This window comes from Lolium rigidum, chromosome 2 (genome assembly GCF_022539505.1).
Source record: "Lolium rigidum isolate FL_2022 chromosome 2, APGP_CSIRO_Lrig_0.1, whole genome shotgun sequence".
NCBI lineage: Eukaryota > Viridiplantae > Streptophyta > Magnoliopsida > Poales > Poaceae > Lolium > Lolium rigidum.
In genome coordinates this window covers 160990117-161009648 of record NC_061509.1, presented here as the reverse complement: position 1 = coordinate 161009648, position 19532 = coordinate 160990117, and the positions used below count along the sequence as shown (strand labels likewise).

General features: G+C 46.4%; 1 protein-coding gene across 1 annotated transcript in view; it reads left to right on the top strand.

The window, feature by feature from the left end:
• The window catches only part of LOC124692510 (UDP-N-acetylglucosamine transferase subunit ALG14 homolog), a 30063-nt gene that overhangs the window by 6245 nt on the left and 4286 nt on the right, over window positions 1-19532 (top strand). The window lies entirely within an intron of this gene.

The following is a 19532-nucleotide window of genomic DNA, read 5'->3' as shown; positions in this document are numbered from 1 at the left end:
AACATTGCTCTATCAAATGCATCAAGAACTCCATTGTTTCTTCTGTTTCTTTGATACACAAGAGGCTAATTAAATCTATTTACAAAATAACAAAAAAAACTTCAGAAATCTATACCTAATAATAAAGGGAGAAGCGTTTCCTTGGTTTCGTCCCGTGTGTTTTGGTCGTCCGTTTCGTCCGACGCGCGTGTGGTCTGAAATTTTACGTTCCCTTGCCGGTACGTATACGAAGAGCTATCCTGAACACCCACGTCTAGCATGCAGCCTACGCGCGTGCGAACCGGGCCATATGCACTCAAGCAGAGCAAACGCACGCACCCACGCTCGTGCTTCGTTAGCAGTCTGTCGTTCCAAGTCTCAACCCGTCTCAGTTCAATCTAAAATTTAATCTAAATCTACCATCCCCGAACCATTGGGACTGACTCCAAATTCCACGTCCGGACCACGGTTCATCGCCGCCTTTACAAGATCAGGTCGCGGCCTTCCTCCCCCGATTCCCAAATCTAACATCGCTTCCTGAATCGACAGCTAGGGTTTCCAGTCGGAATTTATTACACCCGTCAATCTATCTATGCAACGATCAATGGACGGCGCCGGAGCGGATGTCCATCAGCAGCAAAAGCTACGGCCGGGGCTGTTAATCGATCTATGAAGTTCTTCACCGCCAAAGCTATGGCGGGGGTGTCCGCCACCAAGGCCGATGAGGAGGCCGCGGTCACTTTGTCCTTGCCACAATTAAGGAAGTGGAACCGGAGCTCGCTGGGAGGCCTGGATTCTGGGAGGACCGTGGCGGTGCGTGCTAGGCGGAAGCCGGCGGCGTGCAGAGTTGGATGCCCCAATCTCACGGAAAGAGGGGCGCCACAACCTGCCTTATCCACCCTCAGGCAGGTGGACCACATCCAGGGTAACATGTACGCAGAATGCTGAAGACAAATTGGAATTTTAAATCGAAGATTATGTAGCACGTTCACAAGTAAGATGATGGAGCGAGGCGTGCTGAGATGAGGAGAGAGACGTGCTCTGCGGTTTCTCCATGAGAAAGAGTTTTGAGAAGAACGAGATCAGTCGAGGATGGGAAAATCGTGCCAGCAGGCAAATTGTTTTTCACTTATAGTTTCACGACAGCAGATGTGGGCTCACAGCATATGCCTAATCGCTGGAGCATATATGAATCTGCTAGAATGTACCCAACAATTCTGATCAAATAAAAAAGTGCAGCTATTTTACTAGAGTCGGCACATGTTATGATCGCTCTGAGTATAAGGTATACTCGATATGCATATCCATGTTGTTCCATCAAGCCTGTTTATTTAAATTCCCGTGGTTGTTTTTTATAGCCTCTCCCCCCTATAACTATATTGCATGGCTTGTTTCTTTTTTACAGGATACTTTGCATGAACATTTGGGATAATGCTCTCTTCCATACTGCATTTTCTGATCAGGTAAGTGCATCATTGAGCGTACAAACACTAATGTCAGACCTGCATCACTGCAATCAAGGGCCGAGAATTTCGAAGCTGCATCATAGAAATATTGGCACACCTTTGGTTAAGGAGAATTGAACGCCGCATAACTTGGAGATATAAATATTGGAACGCCTTTGGTTTCAAGTCATGGCCTTCATTTAAAAGAAAAACATCACTTCAAAAGTGTAGGGGATAATACACTCAACTTTAACCATGAACTGATTCATTGGCATTTTTTTCTAATCATCTGCAATTTAGTGGTCAGTGTTTGGCATTATTGTAAGAAGGATTATCTTTTATTTTACTGAAATTACCTTTTACTTGGAACTTTGTAAAATGATCAAATGTTTGTATTATTTATTTTATAGGTTTATTAAGATTTTTTTATAAGAACAAAAATAGTACTGCAATGGCATTATTATGGTTGCTCTTCGATTTTCGGGTAAAATTAAGTCGCACTGACATTTTTAGTACAAGTACTATTTTTTGAGTCGTGAACTTGGACGTAATTCAATTTCAAACAACCCGTTGCAACGCACGGGCACTTTTGCTAGTCATCTCTAATCACACAGTACATTATGGGCCTACTCTAGGTGTAGCTTTACATCAACAATGAAACCAATAATACAGTACTACCACACATCCACTTTCAAATTTGTTCATGAACATCAGAAACATTAGTCGATATTGAAGGGTCTGAAAGCACATCGAAGAGTATAATAACTGACAGGGGCATTTGTCATACTTGCGTTACCCAAGCATGCAAAAGTTGTTATATGCCGGAGCATATCACCAAAGCACTTGCAACAAGGTAGGAGCCTTGTCATGGAAAAATCCAGTTCTCAGACTTCTTTCGTGTCATCATGATTGTCATGAGCTCTACACTTTCCACACCACTGCCTTCACAAGTCTCTCTTTGCTCGTTTATGAAAAGCTTAGCCTTGCAAATCCCACCTTGTACATCATAGGGAGGCACCTGGAATCATAGAAATAAGTTCGTTTATGCACACTAAGATATATTGTCACTCTAGAACTGCAATCATATGCATACTAATCAGAGCTAAAACAGAGGCCAAGGTCAATCCACCAACTATCACATGTTACACAGGCATTTGGATGCATTGGTTGATACAAAAAGCAAACTAAGCATTTACAAATTCCAAATAGGATTGTTATTTCAAATAAATATACCATTCTGACAGCCTTGCTATCACTTATCGCAGGCCTTGCTCTGATCTAACTACAATGCCCATATCACATACTAAGTATTAGTTATATCAGGTTACATACAAAGTACTTATTTCTTGAAGTTGTGAAATATAAATTTTGTCTAACTGCTAATCATCAATAAATATTAGTTAAGGTAATTCAGTTGAAAGGAAATGGCAGCACTAAGTAAATCAAGATCTAGCTTAGAAGCGTATTCAGATATTTAGATTAAATAACGGGAAGCTACTCCGAGGAATAAGTTCATAGGTCATGTATATCATTCTATAAAATTACTTCACTATATAACGGGCAGCACTTTCTATCATTCAGCTATATAAGTTCAAAAAACTATATAAGTTCTTCAGAAATGAACAGTAAACATGCAATCTGGAAGTTTTCCAATTATCAGATTTGTTAGATTAAATTGTGTATTTGTGCATCCACAGTTCACATGATTGAGCATGAACGGGGTAGTCTAAGAACAGAAAGACCATTTAGACATACCCTAAATTGGTAGGATAGATCAACCATGGGCTCATGCATTCAATCATCACAGTCATGGAACAAAGAATAGAGCAAATCATTGTGAACTAACCAGAAGAAAAATATAAAACTAAAGGGGTTTAATCCTTTGCAATAGTGCAAAACTTTGAAAGAATGAAGTATACTGATAACGTTTGAAGCGGATTGATTCTTCATGTATAAGAATCCAGCGACAAATCATCTCAACTCTGAATCTGAAATGTACTCTGTGTTAATAGCATGAGAGCATCACTAAGTTTTTCAAATAACTTTTATGCAAAATGTGCTGATGACAACAAAATTTGTATAAAACATGTAGGATAATGCATTTGAACTATATTTACTACTAAGAGGCTTGCACAAGCTTACCAAATTTCACCGCAGCTGTAACATATTGTGCAAATACATAGCTGCAGTCTTATGGCCAGTATCAGCGAATACATGCTTCAAGTGAGATCTGTGAGCAGCGACATAAAGGGCAAAATTTAATTAGTACATACCATGTGGATGCTACAAAAGATATTTAAATACATCAGAGACACAATTAACTATGAAAGATCATGGAAGCCAAACAGAAATTTCTCAACGTGGTTGAAATACAAATGGAAGTCACCACAAACTCAATCTTGCAGCAGGATTGGATAAGAGAGTGGGTGCCGTGTAAAAATTATTGTAAATGGAAGAAATGATAAGGAAGTTTCTTAACTCACTGATCATCTTTAATCTTGGATAGCTTCTGTCAACCATGTTTTTTTGTAGACTCTCATGTCTATCCAATCTAGGCTTAAGTTTTATTCCTACATGTTTATTTCTAGACTCTCATTTTTGTACCTGTATTTTTACTGGAAATAGGTTTCTTAAGTGTCAAGGTCAGAGGAACACTTTAAACCTAAGGAACTACCACTGCACCCTCCAGAGAGTTGTTCCTTAATTAAATAATAGAGAATCAAATAGTTGGAACGCATCTATTCAAGTTGTAAAAGTGGAAACAAAACATAATTAAGCAGAAAATGGACCCAGCTTATCCAAGATCAACAATTATATCAGCACATGACAACTCCAAGCATAGAAGTGCATTGTTTCTTACAAGCTGTACAATGCAAACATCAACAGATAGCATCTTTGGACTTACAGCCAGACGCTTCTCTTCATAAACAATTAATGATTGGCCATCTGATAAGTTATATTTTTAGCACGTAGACTGTACCTTGCACTTAAGGCCAATTAATGCAAGACAATCTTCAAGAACACACAACCTTCTATAACATTGTAGGGATAAGAGAAAATATGCTAAGAGAACATCACTTATGCATCCTAAACCAAAAGAAAACAGGACAATGATTGACAAAAGAAAGTTAAAACTCCACAGTATGTTTCCAGATACTCCCTGTGCTTTATCATTCATTTTTTGTAGGCCTAGAGCCTTTGTAAATTTGGGATGACTATTTTAGTTTATGTGCTATTAATTCATTTTTAAGAATCACATAATCCATGATATTTCAGGAAAATTCCTCTGAATTTAATTAAATCTTGCAGTAAAAGAAAAGTTCAAGTTAATATGTTTATCTAAGAAGGAATAAATAAGACATTGTCTAGTTTAATACATAATTACAATGTCAAGTACTCGCCGCTCACCTGGTATACATCACAATTCAAGCCCAATATAATCATGTCGCAGAGCACACAAACCTAGGCATGAGCACTCACCTAAAAAGCACCACAAGATAAAAAGCAATTAAATTTCAAAAACACATCATAATTTAACACCGCACGCAACTAATTTGAGAACATCTTCCAAAAGATTTCAAAATAATAATCCCAGCACGCTGACCCCAAAGATTCGGACTGAATACGAACTTGTAATACATGTATCACAAGCACTGCAACTGCATGCCACTGTAGCTATACTTGCTGAATCACACTAAGCTATTCGGGTAATAATCTACACAAACCTTGCAGTACCCCCTACTCACCCTGACGTGCAAAAAATGAACCATCTCTTTCAGGGTCTCTTAACTGCTTTTACATCCAATCCATATTGGAGAGATGGATAAGATGGGGTTAGGACCGTGCGTTAAAATGGAGGGCTGGAGGGGCACAGGGACACATCGGAAGGAAGTGAGGAAGGAGGAGGCCTATACCTGCTGGCTTACCACGAGTGTCGCGACGGCGACCAACACATGCTCCTCGTCGCCATCGACGCCTAAGGCCTAGGTGTGTCGCCCGATGCTGACTCGGCGAAAAAACGAGTGACACCGCTGTTTGCATCATTGGTGACACGTACACGGCATATATCATAATGCCATCAGAAAAGAATGCCCTAATAAATCTACATACACCCCAAAAAAAGATTGATATAGAAGTTGTAAGAATCTAAAGATAGCAGACATACACCAAACCATGTGTCTAATATTTTTGGATGCATCTTCAAAATTAAGTATACATTAGGTGGATTAATATGCCTCAGTAAAAGATTACTTTACACATGAAATTTCAGGTAATAACAAATTTCCATAAAGGTTATCACTCGCATCAGGCATCAACATTCCTATGTACATGAAAGCTGAGAAACTAAGTCTCAAATTAGCCAAAGAGTGGCGTATTAGGACCAGCAGCAATTAAATACTTGACATTGAAGGATCTAAGTAAATGCTTCTTAGGCTTTTCCTCAGAGATCAAGGCAACAAAGACAATATATATTGGTATTGAAAAAAAAATCAAATCTCACTAAACAAAAGCTGAATAGCAGTTCTTATTAAACTACAGTATCCACACGGAGAGGATGAATCAAGCAATGCTCAACTGCTACCATGGATCTAAATCTTCACTGGCCCAACCATGGAGATATGGGACATTAGTACAGTAATAATAAATCATACAGCCCTCCTTCCACTGTCGTTACTGGAGTTTCTAAGACGGTTACAGTCTGTCTTTGAGGGATGTAGCTTAATTCTAGAGTGACAATCACAGGACGACTTCAGTTTCGCAAAACAAGTGATATTAGTAGCATGTATAATTTTTTGTTGTTGATTATAACTTAGAATTAAGAGCAATATATACTGACCAGGTGAAGCACTTCGGAAATTCATTAAGAATCGGAGATGCAAACTTCTTAATATTGCTGGATCTACAGTTCTACAGACCTGGACAATAAAAACCACACAAAAATGAGTAGATACCATTGCTGCAGACAATACCAAAGGGATAAAAAAACAGATGCTATGTAAAAAAAGCCTTTCAGGTCTTCACTAATCGAACGTAAATAAAAGTACAACTTTGCACAAAAATACAGCAAGCCTAAGTGCCTAACAAGAAACTAAAACCAGAAAATTGGGTATGCACAGAAATATGTCTTGAAAGGATAATTTATGTTACTCTTATCGCCTTATTGTTTCAAAGAAATCAATGAACTGAAAAAATACATACATAATTGAAGAAAGCATCTTACTGAGTTTGGTTCAGTTTTCGCACAATGTATTGATTCATGGCTTTCAAATTGAAACAAGATCTCTGACATTTGGCTTCGTTCTGCAAGAACATGAGTCATTTATTTCAGTCATTAGTATAACTTTTGAATGAGCAATCTGCCTTATGACTATATAACAATAGAAAGTAAGCCCAACTCTGGACCTGATCTAATGTCAAGATAAGAAACAAATTGGCCTGCAACATGCCAAGCCCTTGAGCATGCAAAACATCAAATCTTCAGTATACGAATAATCACAATCTGTCATATATTGGTAATAAAAGTAGGCCAAATATACAATTTATTTCATACCTAGTCGACGAAATTGCGGCTTCTATTTGTGGATGTCTGATGGAGATGGGAAACGTGGGGTGCATAAGCAAGAACGCGGGAGAGGGGGGTTGGCAATGAGAACGGTAAGAGAGAGAAGAGGGGGGTTGGCAATGAGAACGGTAAGAGAGAGAAGAGGGGGGTTGGCAATGAGAACGGTAAGAGAGAGAAGAGGGGGATGCGACAACCCGCTGCGGTCAATCCCCCGCACGGCCGCCTACCTCGGTAGGGTTTGCCCCCAGCGCGGCTGCGGCTAATCTCCACCCCCATCGTCCGGAGGCCTCCGGACTGCCGGAGACGCCGCCAGAAGGTTCAGCGCCAATGGCCTCGATCCATCGCCAACTTTCACATTGCTATAACCTAGTTGGATGGGGCTGCACAAGCTCTAGTGAGGATGGATAGGGGGTGCGGGTCTGCATACACTAGTGGAAAACAGGCCTTTTGATCCGGGTGGTTAGGGCCTTTTGTCGCGGGCGGCCAGCCGCGACAAGTAAGGCGCGATAAAAGGGAGGCCTTTTATCCCGGGTCACTTACGACCCGCGACATAAGGTCCACCACGTGGCAGCCGCCTGGCGCGCAGGGCACAGGCCCTTTTGTCGCGGGCGGTATTACCACCCGCGACAAAAGGCCCTCTACGTGGCGCGCGCACAACGCTTCTGCTTTAGGGTTTGAGGGGTGTAGCACCCCTTCCCCCCGCCACCGACCGCCTGTTATATCATTTTTTTCGTTCGAAAATAAAAGTTGCATATATTTGTACGCTACTAGAAATTGTACACGTTCATTCAATATATATATATATAGATCGATCAAACAAATGTTGGAAGCAAAAGTCGATTCCTCTTTACATGTAGCCCTTACATATATATATACATTTAGCTCACGATCGACAAGCGGTACTAACGACCGTCTATTTGGAGGTAGAGCATCTATTTGGACTAAACAAGCCTTTGTTGTTTAGTACATCTTTAATCAAAAGTCCCGCCAGTTCCTCCGCGATTCCTAGTGCGTGTTCCTTTGGTTGGAGTCTGTCCCGCATGAAGTCGACCTATATACGAAAATGAGATGAGTATGACTATATCAGTCTTGATAACGAAATATTGATGATAATAAATAAAGTTGTGAACTTACGTTGAATTTATTATTGTTCTGCTTCTCGATGGTTAACATGCGAATGGACTCGCAAACGTAGTATCCACATAGATTCGTCCCTTGTGGCTGCTGGGGGCACGGTACAGGAGTAAATGTTAGCTTCTCCGCCTAGTGTTTCGTTCTTACGATGTCTCTTGAAAGCGGTCCAAGCCCTGCCAGTGCAAAAGAATGATTGAATGAGTGGATAATTAATTGATATCTCACGAATGATAAAGCGCGGCGATGAAGGAAATTACACTTGGAGCAACTTCTGCAAGTCCTGGAACCCGTCCACGCCTCTACTCGGTGGGTCTTTTACCTCAACTATTCCCTTATCGAGGTTGAATGTCTAGTAGAATCCGAGTGGAAGCTGCACATGTTATGCATATACGTCAGGAATTACACTTAACATCGAGTAAGAAAAATTGAATGTGCATAAAGATCATTAAGACTCTCACTCGTAGTTGTAAGGAAACAATATTGAATCACAGAAATATTGCTCCCCAAAAACCTTAGTAGGTTTCCCCCGTTTCTTGGGCATTAAACTTTACCGTTTGAACATGTACTTTATCCGGGTCAATAAACCCAATATTGATAATATTATTACTTTTGCATTCACCGATCTTCAGCCTGCATAAGAGAACACATAAGATATAATGAGTATATATATGAAATGAAAACGAACATGAACTGAATGAAAATGAACTTATATGTAGTTAACAACTTACAAGCAATAGCAACTCATGAGAGATTTGTCGAGGGCATCTAGATTGAATAACTCGCCGGAGTTCATTCATCTCAATATGGATCTCCTCCTTTCGGTAGTAATATTCCCATGGTATACTCGCCACGATGATCCTTATGTTCTCCTTGCATGCATCAAGGTACCACCGATGCAAATTCCGCATATGTGTTGGCAGTTTAAGCAGCTGCTCTGTGCTGACCAAGTCGGCCCCGTAGACAAATTTAGGAGCTATATCAGCAGTGGGTACTGCAGCATCCGCCGCATACATCAATTCCTCCACGGTAACGTCACGGGCAGCCGCTAGCTTTGCAGCTTCTTCCATATTGAAACCACCATGTTCCTGGTACAGCTTGGGAACATTAAGCACTTTGAGTGGTGGGATCGATTGTTTGGGCTGAGCACCGAGGAGGGGAACTTCCTTTCTCTTTTTGCCTTTTGTCGTTTGCTTGGCCTTGAGGGGTGCACTTGTTGAAGTTGACTTATTCTCGGTTGCACTTCTAGCTGATGATTTGCTCGTGCCGGCAATGTCCTTCTCCTTAGCCTTTTCAGCATTCTTTGTGTCAATTACCTTCGCAAGAGTGCGTGTATAGTCATCCTTCTTCTCGTGTAAGTCATACTCGCGATGGTGTGTTCGGAAAACTAGTAGCATATGCTATTTGCTTCTCTGTGTATGGCTCGGCGCCGGAGGTTTTGGCTTATGAAAAAAATCATAATTGATTTTCTTAACAATGGCATCATTTTCCTCCGGGGTACGATCGTAAGGACGGGGGGAGGAACCTTTGGTACTTTTGGGAGGGGCGACCTCTTGGGGACAGGACTCTTGAAACGCTTCCGGCTGGGTGCATTCCGAGTCTTTTTGGGCGGAGGCGGCGGCGCTGGAGATGGAGATGGACTACCGATGTCGTGGTCGACGTCGTACCCACGGGGTGATGGTGGCGACATGTGATCGGTAGGGAGGAGGTGATGGTGGCCTGCGATCACCCGGAGGAGGTGATGGTGACCTCGCTGGGACGACCGGTACTAGGTGCTACCCAGCCCGGCAGCTTGATATTCTTCTTTTCCCGAGAGAATGATTTCTCCCAGACACCTCTCCGAGTGTAAGCCCCCCATCACCTCCAGGGATATCGAGCTCCAATGTCCCCCACGACGGGACAACCGAATCCACCCCGACACGAGCATAGCCAGCTGGAATCGGATTGCCATGCCATGTTGCCGGCTCACCTTCAGGTCCAAATGCCGGTAAGACATAGCCGACCGCCACCTTAACGTAAACCTTCCCGAACACCTCATGGAGATCACAAGGTGTTTGCTCCTTGATTCCATCGAAGGGGTCGCCAGGACCGGCATCTATCATCATCCGTGTAGGAGGGGCCTCCGAGTCGGCCACGCCGTCGTCTCGTCGCTGAGATATTTCAGCGGTATTATCCGGCGGGCGCTGTCCTTTTAGTTCATTTATCTCCCGCCGCTCGCTGCTGAAGCTCCCGCTGCTGCTGGTCAAGTCGGCGTTGGAACTCGGCCATCTGGTCATTCCGCACCTCCAGCCGGCGTTGTTTAGCTCTCGCTCGGCTTCTCTAAGTCTCCGCGTCGGCCGGAAACCCAAGCGACCACGGAACACTAGGGCCGAAGCCTCTTGTTCGTCCTCCCTTCTCAGGATTACCGAGGACAAGCGTCAGCCAGTCTTTCTCTCTATCGGGAGCAAACTTTAGTTTTCCCGCCTTTATATCTGTCGTCACTTCAATCCATTTTTGCCTGGGTACCCTAACCCTGGTGTCACTTTCAACAATGTTCCCTGTCTTCATGTCATACTCACAGCCATGCGCGAGGAACCAATTTCGAGCCCTTGTGTCCCATCCTTCTCGCGTGGGTTCCGGAGTGATCCCGTTCAGCTCCATCTCAGCCTCTTGTGCATCCCACTTAGGCATGGCTCTTCCGTAGCCCCCTCGCCCGTATGATGGTGATACTTCTTCTCGCTTGCATTCTTCTTGTTTTTCGCCGACGAGTTCACAGACCTCCTCTCGATTCTTTGTACCTCACAAATTCTTCCCGAGTTATGCTCCTCGCTTCGCTAGGTAGTTCTCGAATAATGGAGGCTTCTTGTCTTTCTTATAATTTTTCCATAACCGGTTCTTATACGCCCGGAAAAGTTCCCCCATCTTCTTAAGAGCCCATTTCTTCACTAGCTCTCACCGCTTAGCATTCTCGGACTCCGATCCCAAATCCGGCAAAGTGAAATGTGCCATCAGGTCTCCGAAAAGTGTGTCTTTGTACCTATCGGCAACCTGATTTTCGGACACATTCTTCGTCTTGTTCCATTCTCTCGACGATGATCGGGACACGATCTCTAACCACAACTCCGCACTGATTTTTGAACTTCACTCCGACATTCTCGGTACCACCGGTTGGCCTTCCGGTGATATAGCTTCAATTGTGAAGTGGTCTTTCTTGGTCAACTTCTTTGCCGGGCCTCGTTTCTCTATCTTATCTTCGGAGGCCTAAGAGAATACATATATATAGAATTGCATTAATGCCTCTATACTAATGTCTCAATACATATGTACATATAGAATTCCATTAATACCTCGTCATGATCGGAGCCGTCGGCTTCTCCGTCACCGGAGCCGTCGTCGGCTTCTCCGTCACCGGAGCCGTCGGCTTCTCCATGACCGGAGCCGTCGGCATCTCCATGACCGGAGCCGCGGGCTTCTCCATCACCGGAGCCGCGGTCTTCTCGGTCGGCTTCTGTACCATCGCGGATTATGTCCGCGAACATGTCTTCCTGTTCCAAGTCCCGTTCGAATGGATCCATTGTTTCTGCAAAAGAATTAAATCGATAAGTACATGTTCTAACCCTAACCCTAATCAAACACAAACCAAACCCTAACCCTAATCAAACACAAACCAAACCCTAACCCTAATCGGCGACACGTGTTAGCGAGAGGGAGAGGGTGTCGGCGACGCGTGTTTGCGAGAGGGAGAGCGTGTCGGCGACGCGTGGTTGCGAGAGGGAGAGGGGTGTCGGCGACGCGTGTTTGCGAGAGGGAGAGTGTGTCGGCGACGCGTGTTTGCGATAGGGAGATGGTGTCGGCGACGCGTGTTTGCGAGAGAGAGAGGGTGTCGGCGACGCGTGTTTGCGAGAGAGGGAGAGAGGGTGTCGGCGACGCGTGTTTGCGAGAGAGAGGGTGTCGGCGACGCTAGCTAGTTTGCGAGAGAGGGTGTCGGTGGAGGAGGGAACGCCGGCGAACAAAATACATATACTAACTAAGTACATACATATACTAAATTACAAACTAAATTACAAACTAAATCCATACATATACTAACTAACTAAATACATAAAAATAAGAATTAACTAAACTAACTAACTAACTTAATACATATAGTAACTAACACTATAACTAATTAAAACTATACTAACTAAACCTAAAACTAATTAACTCAACCTAAAACTAATTAAAACTAAACCTAAAACTAAACCTAAAACTAATTAACTAAACCTAAAACTAATTAAAACTAAACCTAAAACTAAACCTAAAACTAAACCTAAAACTAATTAACTAAACCTAAAACTAACTAAAATTACATAAAACAAATTAACTAAAAACTAAAAAATTAAAAAAAATGGAGGCCAATGGCACGGCGGCGGCATCTGCAGGCCAATGGCACGGCGGCGGCGGCGGCGTGGCGCGGCGGTGTGCTACCTGAGGAGGAGGTCGACGCGGCGCGGCGGCGGCGGAGCGGCGCGGCGGCGTCGGAGGAGGTCGACGCGGCGCGGCGGCGCGGCAGAGGAGGAGGTCGAGGCGGCGCGGCGGCGCGGCAGAGGAGGAGGTCGAGGCGGCGCGGCGTCGGAGGAGGTCGAGGCGGCGCACAGCAGAGGAGGAGCGCGGCGGCGCGGCAGAGGAGGTCGAGGCGGCGCGTCGGAGGACGAGGGAACGGCGGCGAACGGCGGCGGCGGCGAATTTGGGCAGCCTGGCGGCGCAAATTCGGCTAAGTGTTGGCCTCCGAGAGTCGCGGGTGGCGGCTCCGCCCGCGGCTCCGCATCTTATACCCACCTCCTTGTCGCGGGTGGGGCTTGACCCGCGACAAAGACCCCCTTTGTCGCGGGTCAAGCCCCCACCCGCGACAAAAGGGTAGGTCTTTTGTCGCGGGTCAAGCCCCCACCCGCGACAAAGGCCTTGAGGCTGATCCGCGGCACAGCCCATCCAACGGCTCGGCCGTTTGAATCCAACGGCCTAGAGCCGTTGGATGGGCTGTGCCACGGATCAGCCCATCCAGAGGCCTTTGAACCCTTTATTTTTTGTATTTTAAATTAAAAAAACTAATATTTCAATAACTTTTGAATGGTAACTCAAATACAAATGTTTTATATATGAATATTGATCAGAAAAAGGTAATGAACATGAATATGACATCCATATACCTATTTGCATCTCGCGTCATATGAAACGTTGATAGTCGGGTATGTTTCACCCCCGTGCACCGCCGCCGTGCCACACGTGTCGCGTCCCGTGCCACTCGTGTCGCGTCCCCGTGCCACGTGTCGCCACCTCTTCCACGTGCCTCGCCCCGCCGACGCCGGCGTGCGACGTGTAGCCACCGCTGACACGTGCCTCGCCCCGCCGAAGCCGGCGTGCGACGATGTAGCCACCGCCGACACGTGCCTCACCCCGCCGACGCCGGCGTGCGACGTGTAGCCACCGCTGACACGTGCCATGCCCCGCGTGCACTATATAGAGCGACGAGTGCGGGCGCAACCACACGCCGCCACCGCCTCCGCTCATTCATCTCTCGGGATGCCTCCATGTCGTCGAGGGGCGTCCGGTTTCCGTGGCGTTCGAGTGCATCCGAGCGGTAGGTTCACCGCCGAGATACGCGCCGGTGGCTTCCGCCTCACCCTCGGCACGTACAACACGCCGGAAGAGGCGGCGCGCGCTGACGACGCGGCGGCGTGGCGCTTTCGGCGGCCAGGGCACGACATGAACTTCCCGGATGTTGAATCGCTAGAGGAGGCGGAGTTCCTCGCGCCACCGCCGTGCCTCGTCACCGACGAGGACCGTCGCCGGCATCGCCGGTGTAGCGCAGGATCGCCATCGCCGAGCGCGACGAGCAGTTGATGCGCCGGTGGAGGGCGCGGTCCCCCGACGCGTTCTTTGCTAACCTTAGGGCACAACGCAGGTCCAACAGCGGCACCGTCGGGCCGTCGCCGCCTTCGAGCTCGAGAACTCGAATACAACTTGGACCGAAAACGACCCTCGGTGGGATGACCTTTGGACGGAGACAACCTCCGACGACAAGTAGAGACTAGACTAGTAATTTATCTATTTTATTGTAATTTCAATAAAGTCGTTGTCGGTTCTATTAGTTTAAATTTAGTTTATAAAGTCGTTGTCGGTTGTTTTTGTTCAATAAAGTGGTTGACACGAAATTTATTACGATTGAACTGAAATTAAAGTACGGAGCTCAACCGAAAAATAAGATACATGGCCGGATTCGAATGTTGGAGCCATTCAATCATAGTCGTGCCTAGTCCTATACACGTCGCCACCGTAGTCATCAAAGTCGCCGACGTCATCGTCGCTAGCATCGGGTCGCGGTTGTCGAACCTCGGCGGATGACCACGCGTGGGCTGGGATTGAGGGTAGCGCAGGCGGGGGCCACGATAGGCCGGGACGCTCCGGAGAGTCCGGCCGCGCCACCACATCCGACGGCCGGCCTCGTTGAAGTTCGAAGGAGGAGGGCCGTCCTCCTCGTACTCGGCAACCGCCCTCTCACGCCGATTGATGAAGAAGCTGTCCCAAGTCGGGCTGTAGTCGGGATGCCACTGGGGATTCCTCCGCTGCTCAGGCGTGAGCTCGAAATAGTAGTGGTTCGTGATGGCCATCTCGCGTGGCACACCTACAGGGATAGGAGGGACCGGTATGCCTCCGACGCTCAGCAACCAGCCGGTCGGGACGCGGTAGCCGGGCGGGCAGGGGTAGTTCGAGGCGCAAAGCGCCTCCGCCTCCCGGGGTGTTAGACATACGATGGAAGCCATGGGAGAGAGTGATGAGGTTTGCAGATATGAGAGTCCAAGCCTACATATATATAGTGGAAAAATGGCGGGAATGCGGGAAGAAAATAGGCGGGAACGAAGTGGCGCGCGAAACTTTCATCCCGGGTGGAGGCTCAAACCGCGACAAAAGACTGGGGAGGCTTATCTAGGAGGGCCTTTTGTCACGGTTGGTGGCTGCAACCGCGACTAAAGATGTCGGCAGGATAATATCGTAGTCGGTAACCTTTTGTCACGGTTGGTGGCTGCAACCGCGACTAAAGGTGTCGGCAGGATAAGGACGCGTGGGTGGACGCACCGCTCGATGAGATAAAGCATGTAGCGCACGACGGCCTCGTCGAAGGAATAAGACAAAGTACAAGCGGTGCCGTGCCTATAAAAGGAGCATCGATATGCCTTGCCAAGCAGATCAACAAGCCAAGCACAGCTTAATCTTCATTATTACATAAATGTAGAGATTGTCTTGGGAACTATATATGAAGAATACATTATTACATCGCCATCTAGTGTTGTGATCTTCTACGCCGTAGCCATGGAGAATCTTCATCATTTAGCAAGATGCTTGGGTCAATTTTCACCGTGAAGGGCGGAATTTCTTTAAACTTATTATAATCTTCTCGACATGTCCGTCTTGTCATCCACTCCCACGATGTTTCTTTTCCCCGAAAGAACTATGTGGCGCTTTGGCTCCTCGATTGATGTATTCTTTTGTTGATTTCTTTTTCTTGATTTGCTAGACATGTCCTTCACGTAGAAAACTTGAGCCACCTCGCTGGCTAGGACAAAAGGCTCGTCCGTGTACGCAAGATTGTTGGGATCCACCGTTATCATACCGTACTTATCGTCAATATGTATAGCGCTGAGCTTCACCCATTTGCACCGAAACAAAGGGACCTTAAAAGTGGGACCATAGTCAAGTTCCCATATCTCCTCTATGTATCCATAATATGTGGTGGTCCGCCCATTCTCGTCTGTTGCATCGAAGCGGACACCGCTGTTTTGGTTGGTGCTCTTTTTATCTTGGTCGATCGTGTAAAATGTATTCCCATTTATCTCGTACCCTTGGAATGTACATATGTTTGAAGATGGTAACATGGCCAACAAGTACAGCTGCTCCACCGCAGATGGGTCATTAATGAGATGTCTTTGCAACCAACCGCCGAAGGTATTCATGTGTTGACGTGTAATCAAGGACTCGGGCTGGCTCGGGTTTATTTCTCGTAAAACATTCTTATGTTTCTCGATGTACGGAGCCACCAAGCTGGAATTGTATAGAACTGTGTAGTGCGCTTGATTGAAAGAAATCTTGTCCCTCCACACCGTTGTTTTCCTTCCTAGTGTGCCTTTTCCAATCAGCCTCCCCTCATACCGAGATTCAGGAACACCAATCGGCTTAAGGTCGGGAAGAAAGTCAACACAAAACTCAATGACCTCCTCGCTCCGTAGCCCTTTGAGATACTTCCTTCCGGCCTAGCTCGGTTATGAACATATTTCTTTAAGACTCCCATGAACCTCTCGAAGGGGAACATATTGTGTAGAAATACAGGACCGAGAATTCTAATCTCTTCAACTAGGTGAACGAGGAGGTGCGTCATAATATTGAAGAAGGATGGTGGGAACAACAACTCGAAGCCGACAAGACATTGGACCACATCTTCCCGTAATCCCGACAAAGTTTCGGATCCATTACCTTCGAGAAATTGCGTTCGGAATGCACATATCTTCACAATGGCTAGTCGAACATTTTCTGGTAGAAGTCCCCTCAATGCAATCGGAAGCAATTGTGTCATAAGCACGTGACAGTCATGGGACTTCAGGTTCTGGAATTTTTTCTCCTTCATATTTACTATCCCCTTTATATTCGACGAGAAACCAGACGGAACCTTGATACTAATGGTCTTAGGTACACATCAATGTCGTTGCCCGGTTGCTTTGGGCCTTGGATAAGCACTGGCATCATAATGAACTTCCGCTTCATGCACAACCAAGGAGGAAGGTTGTAGATACATAGAGTCACGGGCCAGGTGATGTGACTCGCAGCTCGCTCCCCAAAAGGATTCATGCCATCTCGTACTTAGACCAAAGTATAAGTTCCTTGCCTCACCCGCAAAATCCGGAAACTCTCTCCCGATGTTTCTCCACCGCCGACCATCAGCGGGGTGCCTCAACATCGCGTCTTTCTTACGTTCTTCCATGTGCCATCGCAACAACTTGGCATGCTCTTTGTTTCTGAACAAACGTTTCAACCGTGGTATTATTGGAGCATACCACATCACCTTCGCAGGAACCCTCTTCCTGGGTGGCTCGCCCTCAACATCACCAGGGTCATCTTTTCTGATCTTATACCGCAATGCAGCACATATCGGGCATTTATTCAAATTCTCGTACTTCTCACCGCGGTAGAGGATACAGTCATTAATGCATGCATGTATCTTCTGCACATCTAATCCTAGAGGGCAGACAAGCTTCTTTGCTTCATATGTACTGACGGGCAATTCATTATTTCTTGGAAACAACTTCTTTAATATTATCATCAATTTCTCAAATCCCGAGTCAGTCACACCGACCTCTGCCTTCCATTTCAGCAATTCCAATATGCTACCCAGCTTTCTATGCCCATCTTCACAACCTCGGGTACAACAATTTGTGGTGGTCCTCTAACATCTTGTCAAACCGCAACCTCTCCTTATCCGTGCCACGCTCTCTTCTTGCATCGAAATGGCCCGACGAAGATCATCATCAACGGGATCATCTCGATGCCTGTTCTTCACCTCCTTCTTCTTCATTGTCGTCCATTGCGGTATCAAAGCATTCAGAGAACATAGATCGGTACTGGTCATCATTATCTTCTTCCTCATCGCCGTCTTCCATCATAACCCCTTCTTCTCCGTGCTTGGTCCAAACATTATAGCTGGACATGAATCCAAACCGAAGCAGGTGGCTCTTAATGTCTCTTGAGCAAGAGTAATCCTTCTCGTTCTTACATTTTAGACATGGACAGCACATAAAACCTTGCTTCGACTTGTTGGCCTCGGCCACAAGCAGGAAAGAATTCACGCCCTCTCTGAAAGCGGGGGCACATCGGTTACCGTACATCCATGGATGACTCATCCGCATCATAAGTACAATTATATATGTATCGGATGCAATCACCTTGCTAAAATTAGTATTGTACGGACTATGCATATATATATAGTCGAGAAAATAGTTGCTAACCTTTTAGGATCAAAAAAAGGAGAAATCTTATCAAATAAAACCAAGTGGCATCCCTCTCACAAGCATTCCATCAAACACCTCTTGTGCACATGTAGAAAAAATGAGCTAGCATACACCTCCACCTTCACCACCAAGGAAAAAATGAGGTGGGGGGGGGGTGGCTGGCTGCTTCTATATATATAGGGGGGACATTTTGTCGCGGGCCGTATTACGACCCGCGAAAAAAGGGGTGGCCACGTCGCTCCTAATCCTTTTGTCGCGGGTCGTAATACGGCCCGCGACAAAAGGCCGCGACAAAAGCCTCCGCGCGCTCCACATGGTTTCGGGGCGACGTGGCCAGGCCATTTGTCGCGGGTGCAGGCGCGCCCGCGACAAAAGGCTCCCACGGAAGCCCTGTTTTCCACTAGTGATAGGTGGGGATTGTCAGGACCCGGCAATGCTTGACGTCTACAGTCCCAGAGTCTATCTTAGTTAACTAGCAGTAATTATGTTTTGAGTTAATGAATGTATTAAGCAAACCGTATTAAGCTTGGCCCTGCCTCTTGTGTTATAAAAGAGGGGGAGCGGGTGGAAGGGAGGCAAGCTAATAGAACACTTTATTTCCATGTCTTTCTTCTTTTGCAAGTAGCTGTAGATCTGAGCCTCGCGTGCTCCTCTTTCTTCCTCCTCAAAAATTCGATTTATCGTCAGTGATCTCCGGGTCCTGACACGGTGGTATCAGAGCGAGGTCAATCGCCTGGTTGTCGACTTCCCTCCCAACCCTCCCGTCGTCGCCACCATGCGGATCGAAGCCCACCTCTCCTGATCTGGTGGTTTTCCCTCACCTTCATCAAGATCCAGGCTGCAGGCCCATGCCATCGAGCACCAGATCGCGAGAGTCAGCCCGTGAGCGGGCCGCGCTCGCCCACCGCGACCAAGCCGCCATGACCACCACGGATGACGAGCACGAGGACCAACAGGCGCGCCAGCGCGTTCCCCGCGACCTCCGCGCCGTGAGCCGCCGCCTCGATCGTCACCAGGCCGACTCCACCGCCGCCTTCAACAGCCTCCAAGGTGAGATGTCCAAACTCACAGAGATGATGGTAAACATGCAGTCCAATTTCTCTCGTTTTGCACATACAGAGCACATGAACCACTCGGATTCCACACACCCGGGCCAAAACCAAACCTTTGTCACACCTTCACCACCAGGACACACCGTCCTCTCCCCGATCATGGAAGGACACACACCAGTTCCGATAATACCAAACCCAAAACCACCTCCTTTTCCACCAAACCTGGGCAACCTCACACCTGACCAGCTTCCCATGCCGCCACACTCACAACCTCAAGAACAGTTACTGTTGCTGGAGGGGGTGTACTGCTGTCTGAAGCAATTGCTTACAATTGCAAATTTACAATCCA